Source organism: Oncorhynchus tshawytscha, linkage group LG33 (genome assembly GCF_018296145.1).
Source record: "Oncorhynchus tshawytscha isolate Ot180627B linkage group LG33, Otsh_v2.0, whole genome shotgun sequence".
NCBI classification, from domain to species: Eukaryota; Metazoa; Chordata; class Actinopteri; order Salmoniformes; family Salmonidae; genus Oncorhynchus; species Oncorhynchus tshawytscha.
In genome coordinates, this window is record NC_056461.1 from 30602025 (window position 1) to 30616903 (window position 14879).

Here is a 14879-nt window from a genome sequence, read left to right on the forward strand (position 1 = left end):
GTGTGTGTGTGTGTGAGAGAGAGAGAGAGAGCCCTCCTTGTTATTGTGTTACCAGGTTTGATAAAGCCCTCCTTGTTATCGTGGTTAGTGTTACCAGGTTTGATAAAGCCCTCCTTGTTATCGTGGTTAGTGTTACCAGGTTTGATAAAGCCCTCCTTGTTATCGTGGTTAGTGTTACCAGGTTTGATAAAGCCCTCCTTGTTATCGTGGTTAGTGTTACCAGGTTTGATAAAGCCCTCCTTGTTATCGTGGTTAGTGTTACCAGGTTTGATAAAGCCCTCCTTGTTATCGTGGTTAGTGTTACCAGGTTTGATAAAGCCCTCCTTGTTATCGTGGTTAGTGTTACCAGGTTTGATAAAGCCCTCCTTGTTATCGTGGTTAGTGTTACTAGGTTTGATAAAGCCCTCCTTGTTATCGTGGTTAGTGTTACCAGGTTTGATAAAGCCCTCCTTGTTATCGTGGTTAGTGTTACCAGGTTTGATAAAGCCCTCCTTGTTATCGTGGTTAGTGTTACCAGGTTTGATAAAGCTCTCCTTGTTATCGTGGTTAGTGTTACTAGGTTTGATAAAGCCCTCCTTGTTATTGTGGTTAGTGTTACTAGGTTTGATAAAGCCCTCCTTGCTATCGTGGTTAGTGTTACCAGGTTTGATAAAGCCCTCCTTGTTATGCAACAAGTTCCTATTATTAGTAACTTGGCACAGTAACCCCCAAGCATCCATCTCTATCAGGGAGAATTAGGCTGGAGGGAGGCCCAGGTAGACACCTCAGAGGGGGACTGGCTAACGGGGGGGAAGTGATCTCCTGTGAGTTCAGGCCAAAAGAGGCCTGTGTGTTTGTGTGTGTGTGTGTGTGTGTGTGCGTGCGTCGAGCGTGTGTGTGCGTGTGTGCGCCGTGTGTGCGTGCGTGCATCGTGCGTGTGTGTGCGTGTGTGTGTGTGTGTGTGTGCGTGCGTGTGTGCGTGCGTCGTGCGTGTGTGTGTGTGTGCGTGCGTGCCTCGTGCGCGTGTGTGCGTGCGTGTGTGCGTGCATCGTGCGTGTGTGTGTGCGTGTGTCGTGCGTGTGCATCGTGCGTGTGTGCGTGCGTGCGTGTGCATGTTTGATACAACAGGATGTGTCTTACACTAAATTCATGTGTCAAAGACATTCCCTTGAGGGCCTCTTTTGGAGATGAGCTCCTGTTCTGTATTTAGTCACTGTAACAGTACTGTGGATGAACACAGTCATCTCCTGATCACTGTGAAAGCATCCCAGCTACATCAGTAACAGAGGCCACCTTCACAAGCACATCCAGACGAGCTCATTATGAAAATGTACACCCATTCTTCATCTCATTGGAACCACTCTCTATCAGCGTCATGGACAGTCCGTCTTAATTAATCACTTAATTAGGGCCTTAATTGAACATCTACGAAGCGCTCATATACTAGACTGGGAGCGAAGTGCTGGTGGTCAGGGTGTGTATCTCAGTGGCCCGACGCACGCAAACACAGACACAGACACACACACACACACACACAAACATTTTATCACGGGCCAACACAGGGTGTGTCAGCATGTTTCAGTGTGTGTTTGCATGTTTGCGTGGCTGTGTGTGTGTGTGTATGGTGACAGTTTGTGTGCCTGCTGCTGTACTGTGGGTCCGGGAACCGGCAGATGGTAAGATCTAATGCACAGCACATACTACCGCCTTGAGACAGAGAAAATATACCCCCAGGCACTTTTAAAGAAATTCAGCCGCACCTGGCCTGTGACCACATTTTATTAATGTGTCTGGAATATAATCCACCCCAAACACCCCCATTATCCTCCTTGTCCTCCCCCTCCTTTTCCTCCTCCTCCTCCACCTCCTCCCCCTCCTCCTCCTCCTTCTCCTCCTCCTCCTCCTCCTCCTCCCCCTCCTCCTCCTTCCTTCCCTCTGTTATTGTTTGGTTGAGAGCCGGCCTGTGATTTTTCAAAGGGGGAGAAGAGAAAGAAGGATGAAGAAAAGAGAAAATAACTTGTAATATCTGTGGATGTAGGTCTGTGACAGACAGAGGGGCTCTGGGATCAGGCAGGGAGACTCCCTCCCTCCCTCCCTCTTTTCATCTCTCTCTCTTGCTATCTCTCTCTTGCACTTTCTGTCTTGCTCTCTTTCTCCTTCTCTGTCTCTCTCTCTCTCCTTCTCTCCCTGTCTCTCTCTTGCTCTCCCTGTCTCTGTCTCTCTCTTGCTCTCCCTGTCTCTCTGTCTCTCTCTTGCTCTCCCTGTCTCTCTGTCTCTCTCTTGCTCTCCCTGTCTCTCTGTCTCTCTCTTGCTCTCCCTGTCTCTCTGTCTCCCTGTCTCTCTGTCTCTCTCTTGCTCTCCCCGTCTCTCTGTCTCTCTCTCTCTCTCTCTCCCTGTCTCTCTGTCTCTCTCTCTCCCTGTCTCTCTGTCTCTCTCTCTCTCCTTCTCTCTGTCTCTCTCTCTCTCCTTCTCTCTGTCTCTCTCTCTCTCCTTCTCTCTGTCTCTCTCTCTCTCCTTCTCTCTCAGTTCAGGCTGAGAGTGTTTTGTAGTCCTGGGTGTTTTCTTTCAAATTTTCGAGGGTTAACGCACCGTTAGTTTAGCAGTACCCACTTTTTTTTCAAAGTTAGGGACAAAGAGGACAGAGTTTTACTTTCCTGGGGTTCCAAATCAAATCAAATCAAATTTTATTTGTCACATACACATGGTTAGCAGATGTTAATGCGAGTGTAGCGAAATGCTTGTGCTTCTAGTTCCGACAATGCAGTAATAACGAGCAAGTAATCTAACTAACAATTCCAAAAAAAACTACTGTCATACACCGTGTAAGGGGATAAAGAATATGTACATAAGGATATATGAATGAGTGATGGTACAGAGCAGCATAGGCAAGATACAGTAGATGATATCTGGGGTTTTACAGTATATACATATGAGATAATTTATGTAAACCAAGTGGCATAGTTAAAGTGGCTAGTGATACATGTATTCATAAGGATGCAGTCGATGATATAGAGTACAGTATCAACGTATGCATATGAGATGAACAATGTAGGGTAAGTAACATTTCAGGCAGATAGGTAGCATTGTTTAAAGTGGCTAGTGATATATTTACATCATTTCCCATCAATTCCCATGATTAAAGTGGCTGGAGTAGAGTCAGTGTCATTGACAGTGTGTTGGCAGTAGCCACTCAATGTTAGTGGTGGCTGTTTAACAGTCTGATGGCCTTGAGATAGAAGCTGTTTTTCAGTCTCCGGTCCCAGCTTTGATGCACCTGTACAGGACCTCGCCTTCTGGATGGCAGCAGAGGGTGAACAGGCAGTGGCTCGGGTAGTTGATGTCCTTGTGATCTTTATGGCCTTCCTGTAGCATGGGTGGTGTAGGTGTCCTGGAGGGCAGGTAGTTTGGGTCGGTGATGCTATGGATGGTGTGCAGACCTCACTACCCTCTGGAGAGCCTTACGGTGGTGAGGGCTGGGTGTCAGTATGGATACCAGGCGGTGATACAGCCCGCCAGGATGCTCTCGATTGTGCATCTGTAGAAGTTTGTGAGTGCTTTTGGTGACAAGCCAAATTTCTTCAGCCTCCTGAGGTTGAAGAGAGCGCTGCTGCGCCTTCCTCACGATGCTGTCTGTGTGAGTGGACCAATTCAGTTTGTCTGTGATGTGTATGCCGAGGAACTTAAAACTTGCTACCCTCTCCACTACTGTTCCATCGATGTGGATGAGGGGGGTGTTCCTCTGCTGTTTGGTGAAGTCCACAATCATCTCCTTAGTTTTGGTGACGATGAGTGTGAGGTTATTTTCCTGACATGGATGGTGGTGTAGATGAGGCTGGGTCACCTCCTCCCTGGAGGCCGTGTAGATGAGGTTGGTAATCATGCCTACCACTGTGGTGTGTGAGGCTGGGTCCGCAAACTTGATGATTGAGATGAGGCGGCATGGCCACGCAGTGGTGGGTGAACAGGGAGTACAGGATGGAGGGCTCAGGTGTAGACCCTTGCTGGGGCCCCAGTGTTGAGGATGGGGGAGGAGATGCTGGGCCTACCCTCACCACCTGGGGGCGGCCCGATCAGGAAGTCCAGTACCCAGTTGCACAGGGCGGGGTCGAGACCCAGGGTCTCGAGCTTGATGACGAGCTTGGAGGGTACTATGGTGTTGAATGCCGAGCTGTAGTCGATGAACAGCATTCTCACATAGGTATTCCTCTTGTCCAGATGGGTTAGGGCAGTGTGCAGTGTGGTTGAGATTGCATCGTCTGTGGACCTATTTGGGCGGTAAGCAAATTGGAGTGGGTCAAGGGTGTCAGGTAGGGTGGAGGTGATATGGTCCTTGACTGCCTGTGCAGTCAAGGATTTTGAACGCTGTGGTGTGCTCGATGAGTACATTTAGTGGGTAAGCTGATTGCTAGTGGAATATTTTTAAGGAATGTGCTGGTGCCGATTTCTCCTCTTTCAGCTCCTTCAACTAGGGTGGCGAATCTGCCTCTGTATATTACGGATGATCATATCCCGGAAAGAGCTGAGTCGGTTTGGTAAGCTTGCTAGCGGTTTTCGTATACTGCCGGCAGGTTTTCAGGCAGATGCCGTTAAGCATGTAGTTTGTTCTGGGGCAAGTGTTCATGTTTCTGAATAACAATGAGCAACAGTTAAATGTGCATTTTAAAGTGAGGCATAGGGAGGAGCTCTATGCAGGGTTTTCCAGCACAGGCAGTCTACGGTGCTTTGAGTGTGGGGATCTGGGTCATAAGAGCTTTGCGTGCCCACTTAAAGGCCATAGACGAGGTGAGGTTACCAGCACCAGTGGGGGAAATCGAGGTCAACGTGCAGGTGGCCATGAGATGCAGGCAGCAGAGGCTGGATCTAGTCATGCTGTTTTTTGTGATCCTGGAAAGTTTGTAAGATCAGTATAACATGCTATGAAAAATGAGTGACATGGTGTCCTCTCACCCAGGAAACGTTTTAGGTTGAGGAAGGGGGTCACAACCGTGTGTAACGGTCTACCTTCAGATGCTGAATTGTTTTTATTTGGAACTGGGGATTTTTGAGCTTTGCTATTTGTCTCTTTCTTTGCTGGCTTTTCTCCCACTTGTTATGGAGACTCTTCGGGTTAGGCTTGCTTAAAACTTCTTAGGGCTAGGCGTCCAATCAGCGGGAAACCTGTCGACAACATCCGGTGAAATTGGAGGCCGCGCAATTCAAATAAATAATCATAATATTAAACATTTATGAACACACTTATATCGGTTAAAAGCTTAAATTATTGTTAATCTAACTGCATTGTCTGATTTACAATGGATTTTACAGCGAAAGCATACCATGCGATTGTTTGAGGACGGCACCCCACATCAACATATTTTTCAACCAGCACAGGCTTCATAAAATCACAAATAGCGATTAAATAATCACTTACTTTTTGAAAATCTTCATCTGTTTGCAATCCCAAGGGTCCCAGCTACAACATGCATGGTTGTTTTGTTAGATAAAATCCTTCTTTATATCCCTAAAAGTCTGTTTAGTTGGCACAATCAATTTCAGTAATCCACTCGTTCAACATGCAGACAAAGGAGTCCAAAATGCTACCGCTAAACTTTGTTAAAACAAGTCAAACTATGTTTAATCCTCATGTACCCTAAAATGTAATTAACCTATAATATTTCATACGGAAGGTAGTATGTTCAATAGAAAAGTAAAATTAGCAAGTGTGCGTCCTCTTCATCGCGCGCCCCCAGACTGATTTCCAACTGTGAATCTCGGTACCAAAACTCAAAATTCTTCCTCGTTTTGGAAGAAACCAGCCTGAAGCCTTGAACAAAGACTGTTGACATCCAGTAGTAGCCATAGGAATTGCAATCTGGGAGCTGGAATTGCATAGGACCCATAGCTTTCCATTGAAAGAGTATGGGATCTCAAAATAAAAAAATAGGTTGGTTTTTCTTTGGATTTTCGGCTACCATATCAATTCTGTTATAGTCTCATACATTATTTTAACATTTCTACAAACTTCAAAGTGTTTTATTTCCAGTGATACCAAATATATGCATATCCTGGCTTCTGGGCCTGAGTAACAGGCAGTTTACTTTGGGCACGTCAGTCAGGCGGAAATTGAGAAAAAAGGACCCTAGACTATAAATGGCGCCAGAGAAGCAGGAAAGAGGAGTCTTTTGTGTGAATATGTAAAACAAAAGAAAGTACTTGTTTCTGCAGGAGATGTGATGAATAAAGTCGTTTGGGGGCTCTGGAGGAAAAGGGCAAGTGTGCTGAGCCATGGAACAAATGTTAGTGCAGGGGTGGCAGTCCTTTTTGCACCGGGGCTGTCTGGAACAATTTGCTCCTCAAAGGAGGTGTGTACGGGTAAACTGCTTGTAGTAAAAGCAGAAATTAACAACAGGGGTTATGCCTTTATAAATGTGCATGTGCCTAACACAGGGAGAGAGGTGTATTAGACAGGAGCTTTCACAGGTAGCGGCTGAGGAGACACTGGTGGTCGGCAGGGACTGGAACTGAACAATGGATTTTACGAAAGATATACATGGGGAGGAGCCTCATTCAGGCTCAGTGGAGGTGTTAAGGGATATCATTAATCACTTTGACCTAGTGGATGTTTGGAGAACTAGACATCCCAACAGAAGACAGTAGACATGGGTGAAGGTCTTTGGAGCTAGGGTGAGTGCAGCCAGACAAGATGTCCAGAAATCAGAGCATTAGGCTGTTGGGCGCTACCATTCTCCCGGTGGGCTTTTCGGCTCATCACATAACCATGGCTCGGCTGTCTATTTCACCAGGGCCTTGGCAGGCATCCTATTGGAAGATTAATGTAAAGCTCTTACAAGATGCCACTTTTTGCTCAGGTTTCTATACTTTTTGGGAAAGATGGGGGCAGCGAAGAGAGGAATATGAGTCGCTGAGTCAATGGTGGGATGTGGGAAAAGTCTAAATTCTGCTTTCTGTCAACAGTATACAGCTTGCTCATCCTCAGAGGCTAGGAGAGTATTGGGGGAATTTGGGTGTAGTATCAATAAAGTGTAGGTAGAGCTGGTGGGGCAAGGCAATGTAGGCTTCCAGGCCAATTTAGCTGAATTACGTAAGGAGCTGGGCAGTTTTTTCCAGGTTAAAGCAAAGGGAGCACTTGTAAGACCTAGATTCTCCATGCTTAAGGAGATGGATGCTCCCAGCTCCTTCGTCTTTGGTTTGGAAAGACAGAGTGGTGAAGCCAAGGGAATGCATTGTCTACGGCTGTCAGATGAGCGGGGGGCCTCTGTGGTGGGGGAGATGTGTGAGCGGACTGTGGAGTTTTATACTGAATTGTATAGGGCAGAACTGTGTGATCCTATGTGTGCTCAGGTTTTGTTTGCAGAACTCTCTAAGCTCTCTCTGGCACAGAGGAATGAAATGGACATTCCCCTTTTGTACCATGAACTGGCAGAGGCCATAACCCGGCCGTGCACCGGGGGTCGATGGACTCCGAGTGGAGATTTATAAAACATTCTGGGGAATAATTGGACTGGGCGTCTTTTGCGTGTTGCTTGAGTGCGTCGGGGTAGGAGAGTTGCCAATGAGCTGCCGTCAGGCGGCTCTGACTCTCCTGCCCAAAAAAGGGGACTTGTGTGAACTTAAGTACTGGAGGCCTGTGGCATTGCTCTGTGCGGACTACAAGATATTTACCAAGGTCCTCGCTAACAGACTGAACTCCCATCTGGACTATAGTACACAAGGACCGGACATATTGTGTACTGGGACGCTCAATCACGGAAAACTTGTTCTTCATCAGGGACATGTTGGACTTGTCAAGAGTTTCTAATGTGAACTTTGGACTGGTCTTTTGATAGAGTGGACCATGAGTATCTGTTTAATGGGATGTCTGTGTTTGGGTTTGGGGAAATGTTTTTGGCTTGTGTGAAGATGTTGTATGCTGGGCGTCATGTATGGTCAACGTGGGTGGGGGACTCAGTAGGCCAGTCTGGGTGAGACGGGGCATTAGACAAGGATACCCTCTATCGGGGTAGTTATAAACACTAGCCATTGAAACTCTTTTGGGCCTCCTATGCAGGAGACTGCAGGGAGTGTGTTGACAGGCATAGCAGTGTCGGCGTATGCAGATGACGTGATGGTCAGGGATGGGTAGGATATGCAGGCACTAGAGACTAGTCTGAAGGTGTACGAGGGAGCTTTGTCAGCTACGAGCTTCGTCTGTTATGTGGGGCATGGAGGGATAGGGCCCCCCCCTCTGCTTCCAGGGGGTTGGCAGTGGGGTTGTGAAGGGCTTAACATTTTGGGGGAGTACCTGGGCTCGGAGAGGTGGGTCAGGAAGTGGTGTCAAGACTGGCCAGGTAGAGGTGGCTCCTGTCCCAAGTGTCATATAGAGGAAGGGTGCTGATAATCAAAAACCTGGCGGCATTCTCCCTGTGGCATAAACTGGCTGTCCTCAACCCCCCGCCGGTCTGCTTGCAGATCTGCAACCAAGTTGGTGGATTTTTTCTGGTCGGGGCCGTCACTGGCTGAGGGCGGCAGTGTTGTACATGACCATCCATGAAGGAGGACAGGGCCTGGTGGAACTGGAGAGCAGGGTGGCTGCGTTCTGACTAAAGGCGGCGCAGAGACTGCTGTACCATACTGATGTTGGCTGGAGGGAACCAGCATGCGCACTGCTGAGGAGAGCTGGCAGATTCGGGTTGGACCGGCAGCTGTTCTTGGGGTGGCAGGTAGCCTAGTGGTTAGTGCGTTGGGCCAGTAACCGAAAGGTTGCTGGATCAAATTCCCGAGCTGACAGTAAAAATCTGTCATTCTGCCCCTGAGCAAGCAGTTAACCCACGGTTCCCTGGTAGTCTGTCATTGTAAATAAGAATTTGTTCTTAACTGACTTGCCTAGTTAAATTTAACAAAAAATAGTTACTGAGGCTGGAGAGGCAGAGTACAGCAGGTCTCTCTGATTTTTTCTCTACTGTGTTGAGGGCCTGGGTGCTGCAAAGGCCAACACGACAAGGGGGTATGGAGCCTGGGCTGTGGGTGTGGGAGGAGCCTGTCTTCTATAATCCAGCCATCCTTTTGAGATCGGTTCAGTCGGCCACCCTGCAGAAGCGACTGATGGCAGCGGGTTTACTAAGGCTGGGTGACCTGTGGCTGCTGGGGGAGGGGGATGGAAATCCCCGGAAGTCCTTGCAAAACAAACAGGACTAACATCTCTTAGACTGCTGGAGAGATTCCTGGAGGAGGTCCAGGAGGCACTGTCTGAGCTGGTAAGGGGGGTGTTTGAGCGGCCAAAGGGGGAGGGCCACCAATGTTTCGCCACTGCAGGTGACAGGAGACTGGGGACTAGCAAGGGGGTCTGGAGGACTTGTTGAGGGTGTGGGAGGTAAAGATCTCTACAATCTCTGCATTAAGGTGAGGAAGATTAGGAGTCTAATAGGAGTGAAGGCACATCAGTGGCAGGGGCTATGTAGGGCGGAGCGTATGGTGGGTTTTAGATGGAGGGGGCTCTACAAACTCCCAGTACCAAAGAGGCCAGGGGACCATCCAGTGGAGTGTTCGACATGGAGCCCTGACCACTAAAAGCTGGTTGGCACAGGTTGACCCAGGAGTTGGACAGGGGTGTCCTTTCTTTGTCATGAGTGAAACAGTGCATCATGTGTTTTCTGTGTGAGCCAGGTTAATGCCATTAATGTCTCTGTTGGAATGTCTGTGTGAGAGGTTGGGGGTGGAGTTTACTGATGGGATGTTTATAATGGGGTACAGGTATTCAAATAAGGAAAGGCCAAATGTGTGTTGTTGAATTGTTTGTCTGCTCAGGTTAAGTTGGCTATTTGGCTAACAAGCAGGAACAGGGTCAAAGGTGGGGGGATAACAGGCTCTTTAGTATTATTTAATGGGATGTTCTCAGCGCGCCTCACGGCATTCCCGACACAGCATATCTCCTGAAATATCTCCACACTATTACTCATATTGAGTTCTATAAAATGATAAAAAGTGTGGAGATATTTCAGGAGATATGCTGTGTATCGGGGACAATTCTTGTTTAAGGGGATGGGGGTGGTGGTGGTGAGGTTTTAAGAAATGAGGATGTATCATTCTCTCTCCTCTCTCTCTCTCTCTCTCTCTCTCTCTCCTTCTCTCTCTCTCTCTATCTCTCTCTCTCTCTCTCTCCTTCTCTCTCTCTCCTTCTCTCTCTCTCTCTCTCTCTCTCTCTCTATACTTCTCTCTCTCTCCTCTCTCTCTCTCTCCTCTCTCTCTCTCTCTCTCTCTCTCTCTCTCTCTCTCTCTCTCTCTCTCTCTCTCTCTCTCTCTCTCTCTCTCTCTCTCTCTCTCTCTCTCTCTCTCTCTTTCTCTCTCCATCTCTCTCTCTCCTTCTCTCTCTCTCTCTCTCTCTCTCTCTCTCTCTCTCTATCTCTATCTCTCTCTCTCTCTCTCTCTCGATCTCTCTCTCTCCTTCTCTCCTTCTCTCTCTCCTTCTCTCTCTCTCTCTCTCTCTCTCTCTCTATCTCTCTCTATCTCTCTCTCTCTATCTCTCTCTATCTCTCTCTCTCCTCTCTCTCTGTTTCTCTCAATGTATTTCTTTCTTCTGTCTCTTTATCTTTCTCTTTCTTCCCATGTCTCCTCTCTTGTTCTCTCTCGCTCGTTCTCTCTAGCTTTCCCTCCACCTCTCTCTTCTCTCTCTCTCTCTCTCTCTCTCTCTCTCTCTCACCACTCTTTGTGGAGCTGACTGTGGACACTGTGGAGACATTCAAGCACACTGTCTCGCAAATTGTATTAGTCTTTTACAGTCTTTCCCAATTGTTAACATATGTTTTAAGAAACTAAATCTCAGGTACTCAAAACTCTAAACACAAAACCGTTAGCCAATTTCCCCAAATCTCACAGACATCTTGCAAAATGAAACACAGCAATCAAAATCATGTACTCCCTGCTCAACATGAAACTCTGCCTACAAATGACAGACACACACACATCAAATGAATCTAACTTAGTGACAACCGAGATCATACTGATGTGACCTATTCAAAACACTACTATCAGGGAATAGGAGCTTCTATGATCGCTTCGAGACAAATAACACTGAAACATACACGAGAGCACCAGCTGTTCTGGATGACTGTGTGATCACGCTCTCCTCAGTCGATGTGAGCAAGACCTTTAAACAGGGCAACATTCACAAGACTTCAGGGCCAGACGGATTACCAGGACATGTACTGCAAGCATGCGCTGACCAACTGGCAAGTGTCTTCACTGACATTTTCAACCTCTCTCTGTCCGAGTCTGTAATACCAGCATGTTTTAAGCAGACCACCATAGTCCCTGTGCCCAAGAACACTAAGGTAACCTGTCTAAATGACTACCGACCTGTAGCACTCACATCTGTAGCCATGAAGTGCTTTGAAAGGCTGGTCATGGCTCACATCAACACCATTATCCCAGAAACCCTAGACCCACTCCAATTTGCATACCGCCCTAACAGATCCACAGATGATGCCACCTCTATTGCACTCCACACTGCCTTTTCCCACCTGGACAAAAGGAACACCTATGAGAGAAAGCTATTCTACAGCTCAGAGTTCAACACCATAGTGCCTCAAAGCGCATCGATAAGCTAAGGACCATGGGACTAAACACCTCCCTCTGCAACTGGATCCTGAACTTCCTGACGGGCCGCCCCCCAGGTGGTCTGGGTAGGTAACAACAGATGCGCAAGCTGTTCCTCAACACAGGGGCCCCTCAGGGGTGCGTGCTCAGTCCCCTCCTGTACTCCCTGTTCACTCATGACTGCACGGCCAGGCATGACTCCAACACCATTATTAAGTTTGTCGATGACACAACAGTGGTAGGCCTGATCACCGACAACAACTAGACAGCCTATAGGAATGAGGTCAGAGACCTGGCCGTGTGGTGCCAGGACAACAACCTCACCGTGAACAAGACAAAGGAGATGAGTGTGGACTACAGGAAAAAGAGGACCAAGCACGCCCCCATTCTCATCGATGGGGCTGTAGTGGAGCAGGTTGAGAGCTTCAAGTTCCTTTGTGTCCACATCATCAACAAACTAACATGGTCCAAGCACACAGTGGTGAAGAGGGCACGACAAAACCTATTCTCCCTCAAGAGACTGAAAAGATTTGGCATGGGTCCTCAGATCCTCAAGGTTTTACAGCTGCACCATCGAGAGCATGGTTGCATCACTGCCTGGTATGGCAATTCCTCGGCCTCCGACCACAAGGTACTACAGAGGGTAGTGAGTACGGCCCAGTACATCACTGGGGCCAAGCTTCCTCCCATCCAGGACCTCTATACCAGGTGGTGTCAGAGGAAGGCCCTGAAAATTGTCAAAGACTCCAGCCACCCCAGTCATAGACTGTTTACTCTGCTTCCGCACGGCAGCGGTACTGGAATGCCAAGTCTAGGTCCAAGAGGCTTCTAAACAGCTTCTACCCCCAAGCCATAAGACTCCTGAACAGCTAATCAAATGGCTACCCAGACTATTTGCATTGCCCCCCTCCCGCTCTTTTATGACGCTGACACTCTCTGTTATTATCTATGCATAGTCACTTTAATAACTCTACCTACATGTACATATTACCTCAATTACCTCAACTAACCTGTGACCCCGCACATTGACTCTGTACCGGTACCCCATGTATACAGTCTCGCTACTGTTATTTTACTGCTGCTCTTTAATTACTTGTTACTTTTATTTCTTATACTTTTTTGTATTTTTTAAACTGCATTGTTGGTTAAGGGCTTTTAAGTAAGCATTTCACTGCAAAGTCTACACCTGTTGTATTCGCCGCATGTGACTAATAAAATTTGATTGGATTTGATTGGAAAGGGGGATACCTAGTCAGAACCTATTTCAGTGCAAAGACTAAGATTTCGTTGTTATACTGTATATTGGTTGTGTGTACTCAAAGAAGAAAGGAACACAAATGTTTGTTTTATAATTCAACATGACTCAAAACATGTCAAACTGTAAACACACAGTAAAAATGCAAACATACAGTAAATATATTTTGCAGATGCAAAGGAAGAAAAATAGGCCTATTTGTACTACAGTACTGTAAATCAATTGTACGGACTAGATAAAGAAACTGTGAAAATACAGTAAAATCAAAATCAAGTCAAGAAACAAATACTCTATTGCGAAAACAAAATCGGTCATGTTTTGTGTTTTGGTCCGTGCTACAGATTTTCATCAACATCACAGGCGGTATCCTTCTTTGCCAGACAGCGGGGGAAATATCTTCTGGCATAATGCATCCACCCCTGACAGGACTCTGCTGGAATGTCACCACAGGCCTCCTCCATTGCCTGGAGAAGGGCCATACGTTCATGGCGTTTGCGATCATACACCTTCAACTGCCGTGCTGAAAATAACTCCACAATGGGGTTGAGAAATAGGGAAATAGGGAATATGGAGATAGAGAATAGAGATTTATAAACCTGGGATGGTCATAGAACCAGTTGCAGACCTGAGCAGCACGCCGTTGTCCCAAATTAGAACATACATTTGCTGCTCAGGGTCACCTGGCCCTCTCTGCTCTGGCTAAAAAGATTGTCATGCAAGGTGTTCAGGAAATGAAGGAGATGGGCAGTGTTGTATGGTCCAAGGGTGTCATGGCGGTGGAGGACCCCGTGGAGGCTCATAGCTGCAGATATGGTGACATTTCTCCCAATGTGGCCAGGTACCTCAATGATGGCGCATTGGCCAATGATGTTCCTTCCTCTCCTCCTCGTCTTCGCTAAATTGAATCCAGGCTCATCTATGAATATGTTCCTGGGAGATGGGACTTGCATCCAACTCCATGATTCTCTGAAATGACAATAAATACTATAATTGCTGTATAGTAAAGTTCACTGGCAACATCAATGAGTCTCTAATGTTTTAAGAGTATACTACTAGTACATTACTCACTTGTTGTATTGTTTATCCTTCACTCTTCGGGAATTCCTTTCAAATGGGACTCTGTAGATTTGCTTCATCCGGAAATGGTGTTTCTTAAGGGTGTGGGTTATGGTTGATAAACTCACTCTGATGTTATGGAAGATGGCAGGGTTTTCAATCACCTGTTGTTGGATTTCCAGCATTCGTATGGCATTATTTTCAACTACCATTTGCACAATGGCAGCCTCCTTTTCGTCTGTAACTAGACATGCTCTACCACCACTTGGTGGTCGTCTTTCAGTTCTACAAAAACAAAATAGCATACAGTACAGTAAACACTACAGTAATACAGTATACAAGATAAACAGTACAGTAAACACTACAGTAATACAGTATACAAGATAAACATGTTACAACATAGTATAGCTCCCAATTTCACACATACAGTAATACATGAAACATTTAATTTGTTTCCCATTACAGTATGTATTGGAATCTACAGTCTTTACTGTGTGTTATGTTGTACTACTGTCAAGTAGTAAAAGTAGTAGAGAGGTTCAATGTCTGCAGTACAAACCTATTCTCATTTTGGATGGTCTGGATGATGGATGCTGCGGTGAGGCAGCTCAGATTGGGCTGCCCAGCCTCTCTCAAGATCAAACCATGGTTGACCACATGGTCCACCACAGTCACCCAAATTTCATCAGAAATTACTCTCCTTGTTCTTGGTCTTCCTCTACCTCCACCTCTACCTCTTCCTCCACCTCTACCTCTACCTCCACCTCCACCTCTACCTCCACCTCTACCTCTACCTCCACCTCTATCTCTACCTCCACCTCCACCTCCACCTCTACCTCCACCTCTACCTCTACCTCTACCTCCACCTCCACGTATCTCCACCTCTACCTCCATCTCCACCTCTACCTCTACCTCCACCTCCACCTCTACCTCTACCTCCACCTCCACCTCTACCTCCACCTCTACATCTACCTCCACCTCCATCTCTACCTCCACCTCTACCTCCACCTCTCTCTGC

General features: G+C 47.0%; 1 protein-coding gene across 10 annotated transcripts in view; it reads left to right on the forward strand.

The window, feature by feature from the left end:
- LOC112230541 (dachshund homolog 2-like) overlaps positions 1–14879 on the forward strand; it is a 328693-nt gene that overhangs the window by 256193 nt on the left and 57621 nt on the right. The gene's annotated exons all lie outside the window — the stretch shown is intronic.